This window comes from Schistocerca gregaria, chromosome 3 (assembly GCF_023897955.1).
Source record: "Schistocerca gregaria isolate iqSchGreg1 chromosome 3, iqSchGreg1.2, whole genome shotgun sequence".
Lineage (NCBI taxonomy): Eukaryota > Metazoa > Arthropoda > Insecta > Orthoptera > Acrididae > Schistocerca > Schistocerca gregaria.
Window position 1 is genome coordinate 562,174,567 of NC_064922.1, and position 24,703 is coordinate 562,199,269.

Sequence of the window (24,703 nt, forward strand, 5' to 3'; positions counted from 1 at the left end):
ATGTCCGTCAACTGCACATACGGTTCACGTCCACGCTGTCGCGGGATGCTACCAGTATTAAAGACTGCAATGGAGCTCCGTATGCCACGGCAAACTGGCTGACACTGACGGCGGCGGTGCACAAATGCTGCGCAGCTAGCGCCATTGGACGGCCAACACCGCGGTTCCTGGTGTGTCCGCTGTGCCGTGCGTGTGATCATTGCTTGTACAGCCCTCTCGCAGTGTCCGGAGCAAGTATGGTGGGTCTGACACACCGGTGTCAATGTGTTCTTTTTTTCCATTTTCAGGAGTGTATTTTAGAGTTACCCATAATACTATAGGGCATATCATTTATATGAATAAGGAACAGGAGCTGTCCTAACACTGACCCCTGGGGCACCCCCCACTTGACAGTACCCCACGCAGATCCCACATCACAGCCATTATCAACATTGTGAGTAATGACCTGTTGCTAAAGTAAGAGGTGAACCGATTGTGAGCTACTCCCCTTATTCCGTAATGATCCAACTATTGGGGCAATATTGTGAGCCTTTCTTAAACCAAAAAAGACGCCAGCAGTTCGAAATTTTTTGTTTAGCCCATCCAGTACCTCACTGAGAAAAGAGAATATAGCATTTTCAGTTGTCAAACGACTTCTAAAGCCGAACTGTACATTTGATAGCAAATCGTGTGATATAAAATGATCGGCGGTGGCACCGCTGTGGCAAACGCAGCTTTGGTGTCTCCCTCTGGTGGGAAAGGGGAAAGGTTGCCTGTTCACGTGCATTTAAGGGGCGCTATGAGCTCGCCAGTCGGGCAGTCTGGGTGTCTCTCGTCCCCAGCTTCCTAGTCTGTCTCTCGTCGGCATTTGTTAGGCAGTTTGTGTGTCGTTCGGAGCGCTAGTATGTCTGTCGTTTGGATCAACCTTTAAAGCCAGCAAAATGAGAGTTTTTCCACTCCGCCAGAAAGAGAACTCATGGAGTGGTCGCCCGGTCGGGGCTTAGTTCCTGCATCTGAGTCTGCGCGTTAGGTCGCCAGTCTGCTCGAGTTTGCTCACGCAATGGTCATTGGCGGCTGGATCGATCGGTTGGTCGGTCGCGCACTGAAACACAAGATGACTTGTCCGTCTTGAGCGTCGGCGCATGTGAGGTCACCACGTGAGTCCAGTGGGCCGCGGCGTATAGCGAGGGGTAGTGACTTCACGGTCGACACGAGAGTAACAGGAGTCAACCCACGACATCAACCTGGCCGGTGCGAGCTGCGACGCCGTGTGACGGGAGATCGGCTCTCCTTCCTGTGTCCGTTGAAGCGGCTGGCAGCGAACGGTTCGGGAGAGCGATTTGGGGGTGCTGCGCCCTTCTCGAGAAATCGCAGTTTATTAGAAGTGATTGGTGATATGTTGTTTGATTTACTCTCGTTTTCTTGGTGAGGTCACCAGCGGTTTTGCTTTGGGGTTGTCCCACCATTCTTCTCCGTTTTCCCACCCGCTGTAAGGTGGTTGTTTATAAATTGGTTGGTCCGTTTTTCCTTTATGGAGTAGGGGTGGGTTAGAGCAAAATGCGGTTCGGGTTGTTCGGTAATCTCCCCATCAATCTACCGTACGTTAGTAGCTGCCTCTGTCATGTTTGTTGGATTTGGTGTGTTAACGAATTTATTGCTTGGGGTGTAAAGGCCTAATACCTGAACTATGTTTTGATCTTTGGAAACTTTGATATTATTGCCTATGATCTTGAGAGGCGGTATCTGTGTACTGTAGAGCATCTTAACCATGGCCAACCTTGTAGAATTTTATATAAGATTGCATTTCATGGGCTTTTATTTAAATGATCATTTTAGTATATAAATTGCCACCCTTTCACCGTAAGACTTTTCTTAGAAGTTAAAGTCAAGTTGCACCTTCGGTGGCAAGCTTAACATTTTAATTGTTAGTGGTTTGTACCATTTCCATCCATTTGTGTGCTTGTGTAAATTGTTAAAACTCTTAGTTTAAAGCGATCTGGTGTGTTGCAGATTTGCACCAGTGTAGTCTTTGAGAGGCTGTTGTGAGCGGTCGTAACTATGACCGTGTCAAAAGGGAGCGGCAAGGTTCTCTGCTCGAAAGCTCGGACAGTCAAAACTTGTTTCTTTCTGCCTCTGAATAAATTGTAATTTTGATATTTAGAGGGTGCTTTCTGATTATAATTTTAAATCTGTTTCTTTTAAAAAATGCTTTTAGGCGCTATTAAAGTGAATAAAATTCCCATTTGGGAAAAGGAATTTCGTTATGATTTCTTCAGTTACTCCTGGCAACTACTTCAATGCTTACATAGTGTGTTTAAATGTGTTAATGTTCTTGATTAATCGCTAGTAAATAAAATAAATTCTTAAGAAATTCTTTGAAAATAAATCACGGTTCCGTCGGGTTGCTGAACATGTTGCGCACAGTGTATAGGTGGTTTTGCGTTGCTTAGAGCAGTGGTCCGTGGAACATTGCCACATCAATAGAGCAGGTTTTGGAAGTCTACGTAGTACAGACGCACATCACGATCGGCACGTTGTGGGAGCGGCAGTAGCCGACAGAACGTCATCCATGGAAGAAATATGAGCACATGTTGCACCTGATGCGTCGCCAAGAACAACTGGGAACCGTCTTATTGCGGCAGGATTATGATCACAGGCCAGGCTACCAGTCGTGACAGTGTCGACTGGAAAATGGAATGGCACTCTGTTGTCTTTCTGAATGTGACCAATGAACGTACATGGCATGTGTATGGCGTAGGTGAGCGGCCTGTTTCGGAGTGCATTCGTCCAAGACACAAAGGTACCACCCCAGGCCTCATGGCTGGCCCACGTACGAATGCTGAGACACAACGTGCTCTACATGTCGTGCAACAACTGCGCTGGTCAATCACTAGAGGTCTCGCCAATTGGACATGTTGAAACGGGAACTTACTCTTTTAGATCCTGCAAGCATCACTGCCGAAGGAGCAAGGTGCTCGGTACAATTTGACACTTTTACGACTGCTATCATGCTATAATACACTCCTGCATTGTAGCCGGAGGTGGGTACACTGTGTATTGATGACTGATGCGACTGTTTGGGCAAGCTTTAAGCGGTTCATTTGGTCTGAAATTGTTACCATATACTCCTCCTATAATTATGAACTACCTGGCGCACTATGTCAATAAAATCGTATTGGCCTAGAGGGTGTTGCATTTTTCCCCAGAAATGTATGTCAAAGTTACAGTAAAAGTCCTATCAGTTATTTGTAAAATATAAAAATAGAGAACATATCGTCAAAGCAGTAAAGCCACACTTAAAAACTGCGTGAGATCTTCGTAACAAAATGAAAACAGTAGTGGTACGGTACGTATTTCCGACGGCCGATGGCACTGCATATCTGTTCCGGTTGCAAGGCGTTAACGTTAGCTGGGCAGACGCCCGAATGTGTAGGCGCTGCTCTGACAGCACAGTGCAGACACACGGACTGTGTGTCACCAGAAGGTTGAAATTCCGAGAGCGTACGTTAGAGGAGCAGTCGGGTCACATATTACTTCCTCACACCTTCGTCCCGCGAAATGACCACGACGAGAAAATGAGAGAAATTAGAGCTTATGCGGAAACTAATCGATAGTCGTACCTCCCATCAACAGTTCACTATTCGAACAGGAAAGGGGTAAAATTATAGTAATATCAGAGGTACCCTCCGCCACACACCATTAGGTGGTTTGCTGAGAATAGCTGCAGATAGACTGAACATAGAGCGAACCATTCCTTTGATGAACACGAAGTACACAGATGGCTGTAGGTACCAGTGTAGATCTTAAGTGATGTGGCGTGACATAGGTTTCCCAAAATATCACTAAAATCCTCATTTAAGCTCATGCCATAGCTCGGAGCAGGCCTGACCGTAGCTGATATGTTTCTGGTTCGTTAGTTCGTCCCTTGTACGCCAATCACTGTGGACTAACCCTCTTTTACTGTGCTATGCACGACTCTTATTCCTGTTCGATAGCAGGAAGCAAGGTGGCGGTCAGAATATTCATGTAGCCTTCCACCTTGACATTTCACGCAGAGCGGCCAGAGTCTTGATCGCGACACGTGAAACTGTAACATCACCTCAAGAGGTTCTGGCCGGAATGTAGCTCTCCTGCCTGTAAATTTCACGACACTCTACCCATTTCCGTAGGCGGTGTCACTAACACACGCCACTGGTGTGACACGCGACTCAAAGGTAACCGGTTCAAACCGCGGCGCTGGAGGAAATATTCAGCGCTAACAGTTGCCGGCAAGCGCAGAACTGAGGGTCGTGACAAGTTCTTAAACAATTTCTGTTACTGTAATGTGTAAAAGGTGGTAGGTACGAATTTCTGACTCACATCTGTACATTAAAAAAACTTAAATGTTCAGCACGTAGCAATATTTAGAAATTAATTTGCGATGTGAATGTAAAAAGACTCGTTCCACATTATTACGATTTATCATGCAAATGGTCCACGGAACACGAAACTAACTACCTGACTCATTATTCAAGACATGAGTACAAACAACTTTTTCATCAAATAGTGTCAACATATGTAAATATGGCGCAGTCAGGCTGATTACTGTCTGAATATATATGATGTGACTGAAAAATTGTTAATACTGTGGTCCTTAAATGGTGTTTAGAGACTAAATTAAATACTTCTTTTAAAATAATGTGGTCCGTAATCGATATAAATACGAAAAATGCTTAAATAGTTATCCGCCTCTCGAATGGAAGAAAACAGTTGTATCCTCTTTGTTCAGGAAAGAATGCGCAGAACGTATTATAGGAATTGTAGAGGTACAAGTGTAATATGTTCCGTGACTAGGCTGCAAACAAGAGAGTTCCTGTTTCAGGGCCCGTCGGTCGTGTATAGATGCTATTTTCGTACTAAAAAACAGAAAAATGTATCAAAAGAGAGCTAGCCGTCAGCTTAACACTCATTGACATAGAATAATCGTATGACACAGTGCCATTAAATAAGTTGCCTGAGCACGAGGAATAATGATTACTTAATTACTGCAGTTTGTGCCCTTCGTTGTCGATGCAGTTCAGTAAATGTGAATTCTAAATCAGCAAATTGCTTCGGCTGGATTCCCCATTGTTTCTACCATCATTTTCAGTTTATTTCGAAGAAGGACTACACACATGGAGAAGGAACTGTTATCTGATGGGAATGCGAGTGGGATGTGACGAAACCATACTGCCCCTAGTCACTGAGTCAAGTGACAATTGCTGACACTCACAATATGCTGAGGCAGCTTCTTAAAGAATATAACGTGTGGAGTTTAAAAACAGACGTAAAGAAAACTGAATGTGTGATAGTGGGTTGGATGAAGAACAGCATGACCCTTTTAAATAACTAGGTTAACTGCGGATGGAAAAAGTGTACAACATATTCAAAAATGACTGGACACGAGAAAAGAGTTATTCGTCAGTTAAACTCATTTCTTTGGAGTAACAAGGTCATACAAAACGGGAGAGATCGTTTAAAAAACAGTAACAGAAACTACGGGTCAAAAGTGTGAGAAATAAGAAAGACAGAAAAACATCAGCTGTCACCATGGAAACGGACTGCAGGGGATGAAGTGCTGGAGTCTCCGCAAGCAGAACTACGATTGTTGTTGTGATGATGACAGGACTGCTGAACTGCTCGCGTGGGAAATCAAGTATATTGCAGTAGGTAGAACAAACAAAAAATTCTACCAGAAAACAGGCAAAAGCCGCTACTGAAAACTTTCAAATTATACAACACGCTTACGGTGACGACGCATTCTGACGAAGTGTTGCGTTTATGTGGCACCGACATTTTTCCCAAAGGAGAACTATGCGCATACCGGTCGGCCACAAATGTTTCAAACTGAACGCAAGATTGAAATGATTGCAATTCCCCTGAATGCCAACCGCTTCCCAGCAGTAGAAAAGCTTACACTAGCAGTAAGAGTCAGTTATGGCACGTGCTACAAAATTCTGACTGTAGAACATCTTAGGTGTTGACCAGCACGATGTATATCGTGTTAAGCGACTTCTTGTGAGACATCCAGGTGCTTGTGGGAGCCTGCTGTCAAAACTTAATGACTGTAGTACTATACACTGAGGTACCAGTCATGGGTAGCGATATACTAATATACATATGGCGGAGCTATCGCGAACACAAGGTATAAAAGAGCAGTGCATTGGCGGACTGCCATTTTCTCTCGATTATTTCTTTGAAAAGGGTTCCGACGCGACTATGGCCGCACGACGGGAATTAACGGACTTTGAGTGCGGAATGGTTCAAATGGTTCAAATGGCTCTGAGCACTATGAGACTTAACTTCTGAGGACATCAGTCGCCTAGAACCTAGAACTTAACTAACCTAAGGACATCACACACATCCATGCCCGAGGCAGTATCGAACCTGCGACCGTAGAGGTCGCGTGGTTCCAGACTGTAGCGCCTAGAACCGCTTGGCCACTTCGGCCGGCACGGAATGATACATCTGCATCTACATTTATACTCCGCAAGCCACCCAACGGTGTGTGGCGGAGGGCACTTAACGTAACACTCTCATTACCTCCCTTTTCTGTTCCAGTCGCGTACGGTTCGCGGGTAGAACAACTGTCTGAAAGCCTCCGTGCCCGCTCGAATCTCTCTAATTTTACATTCGTGATCTTCTCGGGAGGTATAAGTAGGGGGAAGCAATATATTCGATACCTCATCCAGAAACGCACCCTCTCGAAACCTTGCGAGCAAGCTACACCGCGATGCAGAGCGCCTCTCTTGCTGAGTCTGCCACTTGAGTTTGCTAAACATCTCCGCAGCGCTATCATGGTTACCAAATAACCCTGTGACGAAACGCGCCGCTCTTCTTTGGATCTACTCTATCTCCTCCGTCAACCCGATCTGGTACGGATCCCACACTGATGAGCAATACTCAAGTATAGGTCGAACGAGTGTTTTGTAAGCCACCTCCTTTGTTGATAGACTACATTTTCTAAGGACTCTCCCAAGGGATCTCAACCTGGTACTCACCTTACCAACGATTAATTTTATATGATCATTCCACTTCAAATCGTTCCGCACGCATACTCCCAGATATTTTACAGAAGTAACTGCTACCAGTGTTTGTTCCGCTATAATGTAATCATACAATAAAGGATCCTTCTTTCTGTGTATTCGCAATACATTACATTTGTCTATGTTAAGGGGCAGTTACCGCTCCCTGCACCAAGTGCCTATCCGCTGCTTATCTTCCTGCATTTCACTACAATTTTCTAATGCTGCAACTTCTCTCTATACTACAGCATCATCCGCGAAAAGGTAAATGTATCGGACAGTGCATTTCGGAAATCGTTAGGGAATTCAGTATTCCGATATCCACAGCATGAAGAGTGCGCCGAGTATACCAGATTTCAGGCATTACCTGTCACCATGGATAACGCAGTGGCCGATGGCCTCCACTTAACGATCGAGAACAGTGGCGCTTGCGTAGAGTAGTCACTGTTAACACAGAAGCAACACTGCGTGAAATAACCGGAGAAATCAATATGTAACATACGACGAACGTATCCGTTAGGACAATGCAGCGAAATTTGGCAGTAGATAAACAACGCTACTGCCTTTCCTAACACTTATACATCGCCTGCAGCGCCTCTCCTGGGATTTTGGCCACATTGGACCCTGGACTACTAGAAAACAGTTGCCTGGCCAGAAGAGTCCCGATTTCAGTTAGTAAGCGCTAACGGTAGTGTTCGAATGTGGTGCAGAATCCACGAAGCCATGAACCCAAGTTGTCAACAAGGCACTGTGCAAGCTAGTAGTGGTTCCACAATGCAATGGTGTGGACTGTGTTTACATGGAATGGACTGCGTCCTCTGGTCCAACTGAACTCATCTTTGACTTAAATTGACTATGTTCAGCGGCTTGGAGATCATTTGCAGCCATTCATGGACCTCACGATTCCAAACAACGATGGAATTTTTATGGATGATAATGCACCATGACACTGGCACACAACTGTTCGCAGCTGGTTTGAACAACATTGTGGACAGTTAGAGAGAATGATTTGGTCAACCAGATCGCCCGGCATGAATCCCATCCAACATTTATAGGAGATGGCTGAGAGGCCAGTTCGAGCACAAAATCCTGCACCGGCGACATTTTCACAATTATAGACGGCTATAGAGTTAGCATGAATCAGTATTTCTGTATGGGACTTCCAGTGACTAGTTGAGTCCATGCCGCGCCGCGTTGCTCCACTACGTCGGGCAAAAGGTCTGACACGATTTTAGGAGGTATCCCATGACTTTTGCTACCTCAGTGTACTGTGTAACCCTTTTTAAAGCGTGCAAACTTTAATAGTTATTATGTCTTTCAAATGTGCCACAATGAATTTACGGCATCAATCCGTCTCGTTAGAAATGGATGAATCAAGAAATTAATGGGTGTTGTCCTAGAAACAAACCAGATCCTGGTTGCTTCGCTGTGTTGACCTGTAACACTCATTTTACTTCTGTGACGTTATTGAACAGTATTGCTGAAAGATAATAAACACGCGTGACCTTCACATTTTTGTCTCGGAGAATATAATCCCAAAACAAAAATAAATATAACCCCAGTCCCCCAGTTGCGCCCATGATTATGGGAGGTTTTGATAAGCTGTCGGATAAATGTCGAAAATGGAAATCCTCTCCGGAATGTTGCGCGGTTGGAACCCCTTTTCCTACTAATTAGCAGGACGTTTACTAAATGTATCCAAGAGCTGTGCAGGAGCCGGCCGGAGAGGCCGTGCGGTCCTAGGCGCTACAGTCTGGAGCCGAGCTACCGCTCCGGTCGCAGATTCGAATCCTGCCTCGGGCATGGGTGTGTGTGATGTCCTTAGGTTAGTTAAGTTCTAGGTTCTAGGCGACTGATGTCCTCAGAAGTTAAGTCGCATAGTGCTCAGAGCCATTTGAACCATTTGAACCAAGTTCTGCAGGAACCCTTCCTCTCGGCTTATTATGTGGACAAAAGTGAAGCCACCCCCCCCCCCCTCCCACACACACACACACGCACAAACATACACACACAAATGTCGGAAGGTTGTTTCTTGGCTCTAGGCCGTCCTTAAACTAACCCTGTCGACAGGTAATTTTCTGCTGAGTTCTGTGGGCAAGTTGGCACCGTTTATACTGCAGCAGTCGGTACTACAGTTCTCTGCAAGTCATCGAACCACATTACTGAAATCTCTTACATCACGTCAAGAGAGAGGCTCATAGACCGTTTCCTTCTGTGGTCGCTGCGAGTATTTCTCTAATGACACTTCTCTCGGATCTTTCCGTGTTCTTTGTCCAGAGAAGACAGTGCTCCCTCTCTAATGAGGAAGCTGCCTGTGGACCATTAAACTCTGTGACTCATCCTCCTCTGCCGTTCTCCGGTTAAATTTCAAGACACGGATTACTTCCAGTTGGTGGAGATTAAGGCTTGACGAGCGAGGCCCTTTAGGTTTCTGAAATATTTGGAAGGAGGCGCGGGGCGAGAGTAAACTTTACGAGGGTATTCTCCCACGGGAGCAGCGCAGGGCGGTGTGGAGGCGTTGCTCCTCATTCATTACTCAGCGCCTGGCTGCGGCACAGCGTAACAGCGCAGCGCGCTGCTGCAAGCAGGGTTGCCTACATCCGAGCAGTCAGACAGTCTTCAGTAGCTCCCTTCTTTTAAATCTCCACAAGCCTTGTGATTGTTGATATTTATTAATGAACGTTGTTGTATTTTGTTATAGGATCCCTGAGAATACCTTGACCGTCCGTAGTGTCCCCTAACGGTTAACGACGAGTGGGGGGAGTTGAGTTTACGAGAACGTGGGCCCAGGTCGCTTCGCTTTTTTAAATGTGGCGATCTGTAGCCCTTGTTCAGCGATGATGGCGGCGTGTTGATGGCCTTCGAGCCACACTTAATTCTAAAACCATTAGCAAGCTCTAATGACAACGGGGTCAGTTGTGGATAAACTACCAGGAGGACGCCCTTCGGTGGTGCGATCTCCAGAAAATATAGCGGCATTGTCACCCCCAGCCCTGCAAATCAACACGCCAGGTAGGTCGTGAGAGTGGAATCAGCAGGCAAAGGTGCGTCTTGTGTTAAAGAAGAACTTGATCAGGAAACCCTGGGAACACCATTATGTTCAGGAGTTGTCGTTGGAGGATTGTGACAGGCGGATGGAATAAGGGGAAATTACGCTGCTATGGTTATTGGCCGTATTTGTTCAAGAACATTATTTGGAACGGTGTGGCGGCGTTTCCAGTTGGGAGATTCGTCAGTCGACACAACTGTCATTACTGGGAAGAAACAGAGCCAGGAATGACAGTTGGAAGGTCACAAAGTCGATCAAAATTGACAGTCTGGTGTAGTATGAGCACAGATCGCCTCACTGGTCCATTCATATTACCCTGAACAACGACTGGTATCGCCAGATGCTGAATGAGTATTGTGTGACCGCTGACATCACAATGGGATAATGTTGCGGATATCCTGTTTCAGCAAGACGGAGCGCCACCTCATTTTGCTTGCATTATTCGTGACAGGCTGGACGAACACTTTTAAGGACTTTGGCTGGGATGGCTAAGACCCCATGACTTACCTCCGAGAAGTTCTGACTTCACCTCTTCTCGTGGGATGGGGCCAAAGAAGAGATGTACCGAACAAACAAACGCACTCTGCACGAATTAGAGGAAAGGATCACAGTTGTCCTCGGATATTAACCTGAGACTTTCCTGCAGAAATCAGTTGATGGCAGCTGTATGCGTTTACGTCGTTTCGTCGACAACGGAGGAGCGTATGTGAATGTGTAGTACGACATATCTATTCTCATGGTCCTGAGAACCGATGAAAACTTGTTCTGTGTACAAATACTCATTAATAAAAAATTTACGGACATTTAAAACCAGAGAACACTTCTCAGACCTGGCATACCTGAAACACCTGGAGCGACACACAATAGGAACAGCAGCGCTGATGTCCTCGCGGCCTATACGATGAATGGTAACGTACAGATTTAATTGATTGAGTTTATTATACTTTGGTTCAATTTAAAACTACAAAGTGTACGTTTATTTTGTTGGATGTACGATGTGGAGGACCGCTGTCTAGGTCAGAAGGTCGACTGAAACATAGCCGTATCTCCTGTGGCGACTGCTAAGTTTAAAAAGTGTATTGTCAACTGTATAAAAAATTTAGTATTTTGATCAGTGAATCCAAGCAACAGGATTTGTCATACAAGCCTGAACAAACGTATTGTAATTCAAGTTTAAGTTCCGTGAAGGTGACAAAATATCTTGTGTATGTTTTGTTTATTGAGAAATAAAGCTAGATTGTTGAATATTAAGGGGGAAATGGAAAATTGTGAGCTTTCTGGTTTATAATGAGAAATCCTGTTCAGTTTTGTGCAGTAACAACTGTACGTATTCCCTTTGGTCATATTAAATTATTACAACTTGACATGCGTGAGATATATGTGTGTTTACGAGAAGAAGTAGGGGTGAAATATTTTTCTTACACCAAAGATATAATAGTCAAACTATAATAAATTGTTTAGTTCAAATTTAATAGTAAGACATATTAATCTACAAGTTTAACTGCGAGGTTACACACGTAAACATTAGCTTTGGTTGCCTTAGTAACGATATTAAACTGTGATACAGTTTACATCACGGAGTTGAAACTGATATGGACACTTCCGATAACACGACGTTAGTTCGACGCCAGATCACTTGGAACTCTGAAAGCTTATCAGTCCACCATTGGCGGATTTTTAGTCTTTCATGTTTGTTTTCGTTTCGTAGTTGACAGAAGTTTGTTTCATCACAATGTACTTCTGATTACGACTTCTTGTGCGTATTGCGCTCTTTGAATTGCATTGTAAATATGTTGCTCGTACTCTGATTGCATTCTACTCTTCTCAGTAATTTTGAGTGGAATAAATGGTTCAATGTTTGTTTTTGTTTCATACAAAACAGAAGCTGCTTCAGTTGCATATTGTTCTGTGGACTTACGTCTATTTGTTATTGCTCACGAATTTGTCCTTGAACTGCTCGATTTAAATTCATTGTAAGTATATTGCATTTATTCTACTTTATTTTTGTTTGCAACTGTTTTCAGTACTTTCTTGCATTTAATGGAGAACATACAAGCAAGTTTTCCCAATAATAATATTGAAAATTTTTACATATTCTCACATGATTATACTCTGACGTGTGTTGGTTCTTGCCACTGAGAGTCGTGCATTTCACAGTGGCTTGCAGAGAATGGATGTAAATGTAGTTTTGGTGATTAAACCATTCTTTCTTTCAAATGCTAAACATGCGACAGTAGTTACGCAAATGTTTTCATACGTTATTAACAGGTAATACAAACATTACATTTTAGCAGAAGTCAGTGAAACTTTCGGTGGACTCCATGAAAAACAAGAGAATGAAGAACGGAAGGCTACCAGAATAATGTAGAATACTGGTAATACACTGACAGTGCATTTAAATGGAGCATTTCGCACATTCAATCGGGCAGTGACAAACAGCCATGAATCCACAGAATACCATGCGACGAAAGCAGCTTCTGTTTCATATGAAACAAAAACAGATATGCAATTATTTACCCCTCCCAGTATTACGAATGAGAGCAAAAATTAAGCAGAATACGAACCACATGTTTACAATTCAGTTCAAAGAGTGCAATACATACAAGAAGGTGATAAACAGGAACATAATTTCCACTTTGTAACAGCCACGTGGTCGAAATTACAATATTGGGTTTTTCCAAATAAATACACTTTGTCACGAGATCTACCTATAAAGTAAGAGTGAAAAATATTATCATCTAACACCCGTATTTCGCAAAGCAAGAACATAGATTACTTGGCCATATTTCTCCGAATTCGACATTCATTACCAAGCAACTCGCTCGGTCTGTTTCTGTATCGTAAAATGGGCCTTGCAGTTCAGATGTTTTGGTATTCTATGCCTTACGTGGTGTGGGAATTACTCATAAATACATCATACTTTCGACATTTGTTTTGTCTTTAATGAGAGCGAACCTGCAACGTAACGAAATCTGTAATATTAACTGAAAAATAATAATGCGACCACTGAAAAAGGAGGAGATCTGATACTTCGACGATACCGAAACACGCAAGTATGAAGAGGAATAACTGCAAATGAAGACAATCCTGTAAAGTAAAGTGTAAAAGAAAGCAACATTAATAATTGAAACTATGCCAATTTGTACCAGAATTAGTGTAGGTGGAAGAAGACGACACTTTCCATAGCGAGCCAAAAAATTAATTCAAAGTCACCAGGACCGTCTCTGCGTATAGCATTTCAAAGTGTAATCCGCGCACCAGCGTGCGGGTTCTATAGGAGAACACTTTGAGTTGGAGTTAGATTTTCCTCCCCTCGTTTCCATTCGCGCACTGTACATAGAAAAACGACTATCGGTACCATTACATACGGGTCAAAGCCCCTCCTCCCCCATTCCCCAGTTTCCAAAGTTTTGTACTTTCGTCGTTAGATGAATCTACACTGGTGCTCATAAGAATTGCAACACCATTAAAGTGATCTGCAACAAAGTGTACAACAGCCTTGGAAATGCAAATGATTAATATATCACTGGAACACCACAAACTAGGTACGAGCAGTTATTAACAATTTCCTTTGCCTAATCTGACCATCACGTGGCAGAATATCTATATTGTGAATTTAATGAGTGTTTCTGATATCATTGTTCGCCAGTTGCGAGATCATACAGCGATGAGCCAAAACATTATGACCATCTGTTTAAAATTGTGTTGGTCCAGCTTTCGAACGCAGTACAACAGCGATTCTGAATGGTATGAGTTGGACAAGTCCCTGTAGGTTTCCGGAGGTATGTGGCACAAGATGTCTACGCTCAGGTTGAGCATTTCTCGTAAATATCAGAGCTGTCGTTTTTGGACGTGGAGCTGGTGCCAAACTGCATCCCAGATATTTTCTATCGGTTTCACATTAAATGAATCCGGTAGCCGAGACATCAACGTGAGTTCATTATTATGCTCCTCAAATCACTACAGAACGATTCTGTCCTTGTGACACCGGCAGTTCACCCGCTGGAAGATGCCACTGCAGTCGGGGAAGGTATCACGCGTGCACAGGCCGCTTGAAAGCCCAAGCGACTGTGTCACAACACCACCCTCACCGACTTAAGTCCGTGGTCCGTTGCATGTTTCGAGCAACTGTTCGCCTGTACAGAGGCGTGTCTGGACACGACCATCAGTCAGATGTAAGAAGAAACTTGATTCATCTGATAAGGATATATATTTCTATTTATTTACGATCCAATCTCGATTAGCCTCTGCTCGCTGATTCGTAAATGAGGATTTCGTTCGGTGAACATAAGAGATCGGCTTCTGCGGGGCAACATGTTCAAAAACGCGCTGTGAAAGGTGTGCACCGAAACACTTGCGTGTAAAACAGCATTGTTCTCTGTCACCAGATCCACTGTAGATCACCGCCTAACCTACTTTACAGAGTAGCTATGCTTCCAACCTCTGAGTTCTTTGATGAGGTGTGGGCGTTCAACACCTTGTCGCCTATTCGTGGTTTCGCCGTCTTTCTACCACCTCACAGAGATGTTCGCAACAGCAGCACACGAACAATCTACTAGCTTCGCCATTTTCGAGATGTTCCCTCTGGGCGTCGCACCGTATCAATCTACCCTTAATCAGGGTCGCTCATGTCAATGTATTTCCCCTTTTGGGCCTGTATCGTCGCTAGAATGATTTCCCATACGCCTCTTCGCCACTTATATACGGGCTGTCCAAAAAGTCTCTGCGCAGTGCCGTGTGATTGTTAGCCGCGCATGCCTTATTGCGCAGTGAATCTACCGAAATGAAAGTCTGCGAAATACAAGTTATTAATTTATTGAATATTCATTTTTACTTACATATTTTCACATTAAATGTAGAAAGTGTCCCCCCTGTTGCTGAATACACAATTCAATTCGTCTAGTCGTGTTTCCAAACACAAGTTGTAACATTTCTTGTGTAACAGAAGCAGCGAAAGTGGATATTGCAGTTTTCAATTGATCGATGGATTTCGGACGGTTCTTATAGACAGGTGATTTCGCTGCACTCCAGAAGAAAAAGTCAGGTGGTGATAGGTCAGGCGATCGTGGAGGCCAAAGTCCCTGTGAAATTATGTTATCACCAAAATCATCAACAAGCAGTGACATTGAAACGCGAGCTGTATGCGCGATAGCACCATCTTGTTGAAAATAACCGTTCAGTATTTCACTTAACACAAGTTCTCCTATGAATGGATACATAATATCGCTGCAGTATAGTTGCGCGTTTATTGTTTCGTTTAAAAATATGGGCTCCACAATCCGACGTCTAAAAATTGCAATCTAAATTCCTATTTTCACAGAATGAAGTGGTTCCTCATGAATAAACAATGGATTTTCAGTACTCCACATACGAGAATTTTGCGATTTCATGTACCCGCGTAAATGAAACCACGCATCATCAGTGAAAAACGTTTCATTAAGAATATCACTTCCATTTTTTTGAACGAAATTTTTTAACAATTGAGAATAACGCAGTCTCTTGCCATGATCATATTTTTCAGTTCTTGCACGACTGTCACTTTGTATGGGAAAAGTTCTAAGTTTTTCCTTACAGCTGTGTGGGCCGTTCCAACACTGATTTCGTGGGCGAGTTTTCTTACTAACTTGGTCGGACTCATCGACGTTTTATCGGAAATATCGATTTATCCTCAGACAAAACGCTAGGGCGACCACTTCTCAGTGCATCTTTCACTGAACCCTTACTTCGAAATTTGTTAATCAAATCTCGCACAGTATCGCGATGTGGGAGTGTTGTCTCCAGGAAAACTGAATTAAATTTTTGGCGAACTGAAATTGCGAATTTACTGCCAGCTTTGAACACTTGTTCGACTAAACACACGCGTTCTTCAATGTTTATCATTTTAACAGTGACAAAAACAAAACAAATGAACAATGGAGCTAAACTTAAACGTTCACGTCAACAGGTAACTACACACACCAACGATGCTACTGATGCTGGCTGAGATAAACGAAACAGTGGAATGTTGGGAGAGTCCACATGAAGGGAAGAAAACCAGGCAGGAGAACAATCATATGGCACGAGCAGCTCAAAATCCTACGGCACTGAGGAGAGAATTTTTGCCCATATTTTCCTTACCGTGTGACGTGCCCGCGGCGCTACCAGACTGGATTCAATCTCGTACCTGGCAGTGGTCATAATGATTTGGCTTATTAGAGAATGTTCTTGTGTCGTTAATGTAATGAAAATATATTTATGCATAGGTAGGCATCCATGGCCGTTGTCACTGTCTTTAAAATTCTTCAGGATATGTGACGGCATTGTCAATATGTAAATTTCTTCCGGCCTTTCGGCCATTGTTGCAAACGGCCTTCCTCAGCGTGCTTTGCTTACTGCTGAATGAGAAAAGTTTTACTTCTTATGTATTATACCAGCGTCGGCGAAAAATTGCACCTGACAGTTCGTGTGAAGTCGAGTTAGGTTGGCTATAGTGCAATAGCGATGTTGCAATAGCAGCCTCTATGCAAAAAGCAGCCAATAGGGATTTCCATTGTATCTCATAAATGTAAGCTACTGAACAATAACAGCGTATACAAGAATTGTTTTTTGACTTGCTACCATAATAAAAGCAAATAAACAATGGAAAAATAATGTAGATATAAGTACAACAAAGCATACGCTTTTGATTACAGGAAGTAAGCATCTGATGATGACCGACATCATAATGCAATACGGTATATAGTTTACAAAGTTAAGAATAACAGACTATAACTTCTCTGTTTGGGTTTTATAATGACAATGACGCAATAAATAACCGATATTTATAGCTTTTCGCTCACCAATTTACGGCAACAATGGCACAATTCCATCCAGCCCCCCACCGTCTATGTAGTTGGAATGAGCGGTAAAACCGTCTTCAACGTAGCACCAAGACAAATTATTAGCTGTTCATGGTCATTGACGATACCTGGCTTTGTTTGTGCTGCTCCAGTAAGTTTTTCGACGTACTCGATCTTTTTCCTCCACGAGGCTGCATCCACCGTCGCACGAGCTCCAGACAACAGCCTTTCCACTTCTTTTACTGCAAAGGACTCGTTATCGTTCCTTATGTACGTCTTCACATCACCCCATACTAAATGATGTTGAAATGGCAGTGGTATGGTGGCATTTTTATTACAGTACGACGCTGTTTCTTGGCCCTTTTCGCTTATTACGTAGGCTTACTTTCTTTAACAAGCAAATATAACAGAAACTCCATCATGCCCACATCCGCAGCGATATTTCGGGCCTGCAACCACTGCACATTAACTTATTTGCGATCGTTTGTGGTTTGCGCTTGCTTAGGTATCACTGGATGATTCCATTTCAGTTGTAGTAGGGACAGAAAATTGTTTTAACAGGTTACCGAACTCCTAAAAAGTCGTGTGTGGTCCATGTCTTCATGGTAATCACCTGTCTTTTTGGACTGACAGAGTAACGGTGCGTCAGGAACAAAGCCACTGGAAGAACCTCCGTGGACTATAATTAATCTAGCTTCTCTTCCCTTTGATCGATGACCGGTTTTGCTTGGAGTGTCATCCGTCCAGTATTTATTACCACGTTCCCAGGAATTAACCCACATTTCGCTTAAACATATTATCGAATGAATGTCTTTGTCCACAATTATGTGTAAGAGCATGCTTCGATCCGTTACAGTATGCGTCTGTCTAGCGCTTTGTACCGGAAACCCATAACCTTCAGGACAATTTTTAATAACACTTGCCTTTAATTACACTAGCAACATTGCTACGGTAGGATTCTCTTTCGTGCTGTAGTAAGCATAAATTGCCTGAGCATTGAATCAGTCTGGAGAGAAGTCCATGATAGGATGAGGCTGCTTTTTCTTCCTTCCAGGAGTTGCTAAAAATACATTATCTGATCCAGAGGACTCTAAATCATTACGGCTCACGTCTACATCTTTCAACTTTTGCAATAACACTCCCTTCCCGTACTACTTTCCTAGCCCTAATTCCAAGAGTTTTTAATGTCCGTTCTACTACTTTATCTGCAGGAAGTGATAGATGTCCGTGAATACTTGCGTATTCTTTCTCCTGCTAGTAAAACTCACGAGTTCTCCGTAGTAACTCCAATGTCTGGCTGTTTACGGGATACCTCGATGCAAAGGACTGTCACTAGGCGAACAAACTCTTTTTTGTATCATTTTCCACGTATCACAACTTTCTGAATCACAGTACAACCCGAGCACAGTACAAAGCAAGCACATAGTAGAAACCAACCACAACGCACGTTATTTATAACACACACAGCATAACCCAATGTTTATGTTCACACAAAGCAAAGCCGGCAAAGCGGGAGCTACGAAGCTAGCACCAGAAGCGATGACTACGCTGGGATTGGATCGCGCCCAAGCCTAGCGCCTCGTGCTTCTTGTTCTTCACTTATTAAACTATTAAGCTGCCAACTTGAAACTCATACGTCAAGTGTAAATTTTCAGCAGTGTATTATAGTTTCACCCAGTACTGTAAATGGCGTTGCTCAGATTGTTTTGCTTACTATACTCCTTTGCTTGCTAGGTTATATCAGCATATAAAAAGTAAAGTTTTTCTCATTCAAGAGTAAGCAAAACCCTCTGAGGAAGATCATTCACAACAGTGGCGAAAACGTCGGAGTAATTTTACATATTCCCAATGCGGTTTATGGACAAAATACACGATCCAATATGTGAACACCATCAATGTTTCACGTCAATGTGCAATAACCACTCGCAGACCGCAGGTGGTAGCAACAGCAGTGGAGAGTATATAAAGCATGTAGAAGGTCGCAGATATAGTGCAGTCGTTGTCGTAAAGAAGAAAAGGAGCTATTTATCTGACGTTCCCAATGGGCAAAGAATGGAAGCATTATCGAAACGGATAAGTTTGTAAACTATTCAAGTACTACCATGGTTAAAGTATACTGTGCATGGTGAAATGGCGCTATCCAGAAACGGCTTCGAGGCAACAGGGATACACCACAGGGCATACATGACATGGATGAACGACAGCTGCGGAGATGTGTGCGAGCGAATAGCCGTGCACCTTCGACCAACTGACCGCCCACTTGCAGGGAGCTACCAAGTTTCTCCTCAACGACTGTTCAGCGAACGTCGCTGTGTGTGGGCCTCCGCAGCAGATGCTTGTTTCATGTAAACCCGTCGACGAACGCAACTGAACGTCCACTGAGTGGCGACGGGTGGCCTTTTCAGACGAATAAAGTTTTATGCTCCATCGGACACATGGCAGCTGGCGTATATGGCATGTTACGTCTGAAAGCAAACACCCTGAAACGATCGTCGGAACGATACAGAAAGGAGATGGGAGCCTTAGGTCTGGGGAATGTTTTCGTGGCATTCTGTGGGTGACCTCGTTATTCTGGAAGCACAATACGATCATGCATCTATTCTTGGAGACCATGTTTGTTTTTCCTCGGCACGATGGCATCTACCAGCAGCACAATTCAATGTGTCACACAGCTCACAGTGTACGTGTGTATTGCAAGGCCACCAGGATGACTTTGCCGTACTCCCCCGGTCACAAAACTCACCGAATTGAAACCCAACCGAGAATCTGTGGGACCACTTCGATCGGGCTGTTCGCGTCATAGATTCTCATCCGAGAAATCTGGCACTGCAGGATGCAGCACTGGAGTCGGTATGGCCCCACGTTCCTGTCGGTACCTTCCAGCACCTCACTTATTCTCTTCATGCGCGTCTATAAGCAGTCCGCGGTGCAAAACGTGGTTGTTCAGGCTGCTGACGGATGGTCACGTTAGTCTGACTCGACAGCGTATTTTTGTCTTTATGATCCTGCTAACGATTCTTCGCATTCCAGTATGAGAGGTAATCTGAGACCTTATCTATTGGAGATCCACGATCGTCGCGTCAAAAAGCCACGGGACCAGAATTTCTGTAAACATTAAATATGGTGTCAGTTGTTAAGCTAAAGCATAGGCAACGGTTAAGGGTCGCGTTTCAATGGGGGTAACCCACTACATTCGTAGGTCATCAATCTGGCGACACATCCGATCAATGTGGGATGTTTCGTCTCCGCATGGCTCGTCTTCATTGCCGCTCTGTTAATGAGAAGGGTAGTGCTCTATGAATGGGCCTACGAAGCTCTTGTCACGCGTGGGCTGCCTTAATCGCCTTCGGCAAGACTGGGCAAAGAAGTTCATCTGTGCCGCGAGCAGCGGGGGCGTATTTCAGCGAGTCAGTGGTCCGGAAGGGAGCCGCTTACCATTACGCCGCCCCCACGGCCCGCCGCCAGGTCGCAACTCGGCCGCTTAATCTGCCACCGCGTATCGGCTTTTCCGAATGGCTCCTTCTGCCGCCAGACAATGGCCTTTTATGAGTCCCAGTTGTCTTGACATGGCTTTAAAACTCATCGATCCTGTTCCGACAACTTCCCAACCAGGACTCTTTTGGTATAAGAGCTCCCCTCGGGTATTTTATCCCAGAACACTTTTGTGCTGTTATTTTCGTACTATTCCCATACGCCGACTCTTTTACTTTCAGTTTTGTTCTTTTCTTTCGCCCATTGTACTGACAGACAGAAAAACTGACCTGTTGCATGATAGTAATAATTGTAAATTTGGACAACATTGTCCAAGGAGTGCAGTGATCTGGTTCTATAATTTGGTTAAAACAACAGTCGAGACCGCAATAACATTTGTTTATTATGACCGGTTTCCACTTACGTTAAAGCTAGCCTGAGAGTTTTTGGGTATCACATGAAAAACCGATGAGCTGCGAGCACGTGAGAAACCGAGGATCCACCAGCATCAGCCATAGGGAGCCCAAAAAACCTGAAGATGGCATTAATACGAGCCGAAACAGAACAAACAAATGTTATTGCGACTTCGGCTGTTGTTTTAACCAAAGTAATAATTTCTTAGCCGGCCGCCGTGGCCGAGCGGTTGTAGGCGCTTCAGTCTGCAACCACGCGACCGCTACGGTCGCAGGTTCGAATCCTGCCTCGGGCATGGATGTGTGTACCGTCCTTAGGTTAGTTAGGTTTAAGTAATTCTAAGTTCTAGGGGACTTATGACCTAAGATGTTAAGTCCCATAGTGCTCATAGCCATTTGAACCATTTGAATAATTTCTTCGTAAGCACGATGACATTTACGAAACGGAAAAATGTAATGCTGTTTCACTAGAGAATCCACTGAATTCAATCATGTCGCAAAAAGTATGTAGATGAGATTGCTTGTTGACAAGGCCTGGAGCACTGTCAGCTATGAAATATTATTCACGTTCCTGTTCAGGGAAGGCAGCTAATAATTACATTCATTTTGAGATGAATGATTAACTTTAGCCATACGATATGAGTGTTTCATTGAATTTATACCTTCTTCGGATCCAGAGACAAACAATACATTAAAGTGAACAAAAAGTCTAAGTGGCTGTAGAATGTTTATCCATTGTAACCTTTCAACAAATCGGTCGCCTACACAAAGCACACATCGCCATGATCAAGAAAACATTGCACACGGATATAACAGGCAGTAGGGCCTATTACGTGGATATTTGAAATGAAACAATAGCACTAGCTCAGAATGCATATTTCGCGGATCCGGATAACTGTTTTAATCTGCCCACCCTGTTACACAGTATTCTAGAGTGTGGGGCTAGATTCGGTTAACATCTGTCGTCTACAAGTAATGTTAGCGTGAATCGTTGTGCCTTGAAAATGGCAGGTTGTTCCCCTGTCCAGATATCGGTGGTTGTCCAACACCTCGTCCGGTTGGAGCCCTGTAAGTTGTTTGAATATTTTGAACGCCGTGAGTAAGTCTACTTCCACGTTACATGATTATTTAACTGCTTTGTCAAACTATATAAATTAAAGTGATAAACAGCTGTAGGCTCTGCACATCTGAGCTCCCTCTCCCCCCCCCTCCGCCCATCCCCTCAGCACCCCCGCGCCCTTCCACAGAAATCAATTCCAGTTTCCGGGAGCCAACGGCCTTGCCGCAGTGGTAACACCGGTTCCCGTCAGATCACCGAAGTTAAGCGCTGTCGGTCTGGGCTAGCACTTGGATGGGTGACCATCCCGTCTGCCGAGCGCTGTTGGCAAGCGGGGTGCACTCAGACCTTGTGAGGCAAACTGAGGAGCTACTTGATTGAGAAGTAGCGGCTCCGGTCTCGTAACTGACATACGGCTGGGAGAGCGGACTGCTGACCACATGCCCCTCCCTGCATATCCGCATCCAGTGATGTCTGTGGCTGAGGATGACACGGGGGCCCGTCAGAGTCGTTGGGCCTTCCAAGGCCTGATCGGACGGAGTTAGAGTTAGATGTTTCAGGGTGGAGCTTACAAATCTGGAATTTACTGTAAATTTCCACTCGTAAAAGAAATCAGCTACGAACGCTGTCTACCTTCTTTGAATTAGTACAACTGCCATTGAAAAAGGCCGTCAACTGTCTACAACATTGTGACCTTTTTATACTGACTTGTATTTTCGATCACTTCATATAGAGTATCGTGACTGCATTGGTTTGAAAGACATTTGACATATAGCATTGCAAGTTACTGGCCAAAGGTTTGTCCCGCGTAAAGATGTTCCGCGTTTCACTCCCGAATGTTACATCTGGAACGCGGCGTATTGACGCGGTTTTTGGCACGAAATCTGAGCAGTCTTTTTTATTTGAATGCACAGGTCTGTTCCTTCAAAAGATCAGACATCACGCAAATCCAGCAGCTGTGAAACACTACATGTAAACTGAAGAGGGATCTCTGCTATCAGCTGCAGCGGGACATTAAGTGGAATCAGCGGCAACGAACGAAAATGTGTACCGGGCCGGGATTCGAACCCGGCATCTCCTGCTTACTAGGTAGATGCGTTAACCACTGCGCCATCCGGGACACAGCGTTATCGCAACTGCACGGACTACCTTGGTACGCCTCACAGCCGATCCACACATCCATCGAGCGCCGCCTGTCCACAGTTCCTGTCCATTACACTCCTGTTCGCTACTTACAGATTCCCACCGGAGGTCGGATGTGTTAGTGAACTCACACGAAAGAAAGTGTATCCGTTGGCCAGCGAGTCTTACCAGTTATTTGAATGCGCAGTGTGTGTTCCTTCGAAAGAACAGACACCACGCAAATCCAGCGGCTGTGAAACACTATACGTAAATTAAAGGATGGAGCATTGGTTACCGCACCTGCTTAGTAAGCAAGAGATCCCGGGCTCGAATCCCTGTCCGGTAAGCATTTTCGCTCGTCGCCGCTGATTCCCCTTAATGTGCCGCTGCAGCTGATAGCAGTGATCCCCCTTCAGTTTACATCTGCGCAGTCTGTTACAGACAAGTGTTAGCGAACATGGCAACACGTCGCAAGTCAACTGGCTTTGAAAGCGGAGTGAGAATCGGTGCAAGATACAAGGGTCATAGCGTATCGGAGATTACACAAGATTTCGGGTTTACGATGTCGACAGTGTGTTGATCTTCAGTATAGCGGAGTAAATATTTCCACGCACATAAATCACTGCACAGAAATGCCGCAAGTGTTTGGCGATTAGACCTGAAGTCGCAACCGCAGAGTCATAGTGGGCGATCGGCGGTGTCTCAGATGGCCAGGACCATGTGAAGGCAAATGCGCGGTATAGACTTCAGGACTCTACGATCGACGTCGCGTCCAGTGTATGTTCATTTTGTTTCCTTTATTTTCATAGACACAGTACCCAATCTAGGAAAATAAACCGTTAATACAGACTATTTGTTAACGATAATTCGTTGCCTCAGAAATTTCGGTTACGTTCTCAATCTCTCAAGCACAGAGTACTCAACATAATTTACTCTCAATGGGTGAACTGCTATGTTTAGCAGTACCACATGGACACCTCAAATTTTCTTAAAAAGATAGTAGTTGAAATTTATTAAGCTTGTTGTGCAACATTATTTGGGCACTTAAGCTCCCAACTAACAACGCCTTCGGGCATAAATTAATCTCTACTTACCCGAAAAATTTCAAAACAAATTACCTCATATTATGTATTGAAGCAATTATTCGATACTTATTCAGTAACTGAATCTCTAACACTGAAATGGCATAGCGATGGATTTCTGTTCATAACATACTGCCCAGTCTAAATATCTTGTCTAAATGATAACATAGTCAAATGCGTTATTAATCTCCATATCGCATGATGACGAAGCAAAAAAGGAAGTTACTCTGCATTGGACGTAGTTACACAAGAGACTGCGTCATTACAAGCGAGGTTTTAGTGTTTAGATGCATCAATATTTTTGGATTAATTATAATGAAATGAATATTGCTTGAAATTCAGGTCTGCATACTAGACAATAGTTTTGAAATGCGAGATCATTTCTTACTTTCTGATTATCTAATCGATTCTTTTCTTTCTTGTAAATAGTCGATGGTTCTCTTATTAGTGTAAACAGTAGATGATTACGCCACTTTCTACTATTTATTTGTCTAATTCTAAATTTTAATTTCACGCATTATTAATCAATTGCGGAAATTATTCGCCAAAAAGATGTTTATTGTAACTACAAAATAACACAAAAGCACTCAAGAATGCAATAAAGAACAATATTATCTTTTATTCTGGCAAGCGTAATATTTTATGTTGGTGACATTTATATTTATTTGC

At 43.9% G+C, this 24,703-nt stretch overlaps 1 protein-coding gene and 1 pseudogene across 1 annotated transcript in view; one reads left to right on the forward strand and one right to left on the reverse strand.

The window, feature by feature from the left end:
• The window catches only part of LOC126355462 (protein enabled homolog), a 501,028-nt gene that overhangs the window by 464,235 nt on the left and 12,090 nt on the right, over nucleotides 1–24,703 (reverse strand). The gene's annotated exons all lie outside the window — the stretch shown is intronic.
• On the forward strand, nucleotides 22,043–22,160 carry LOC126356561 (5S ribosomal RNA; annotated as a pseudogene).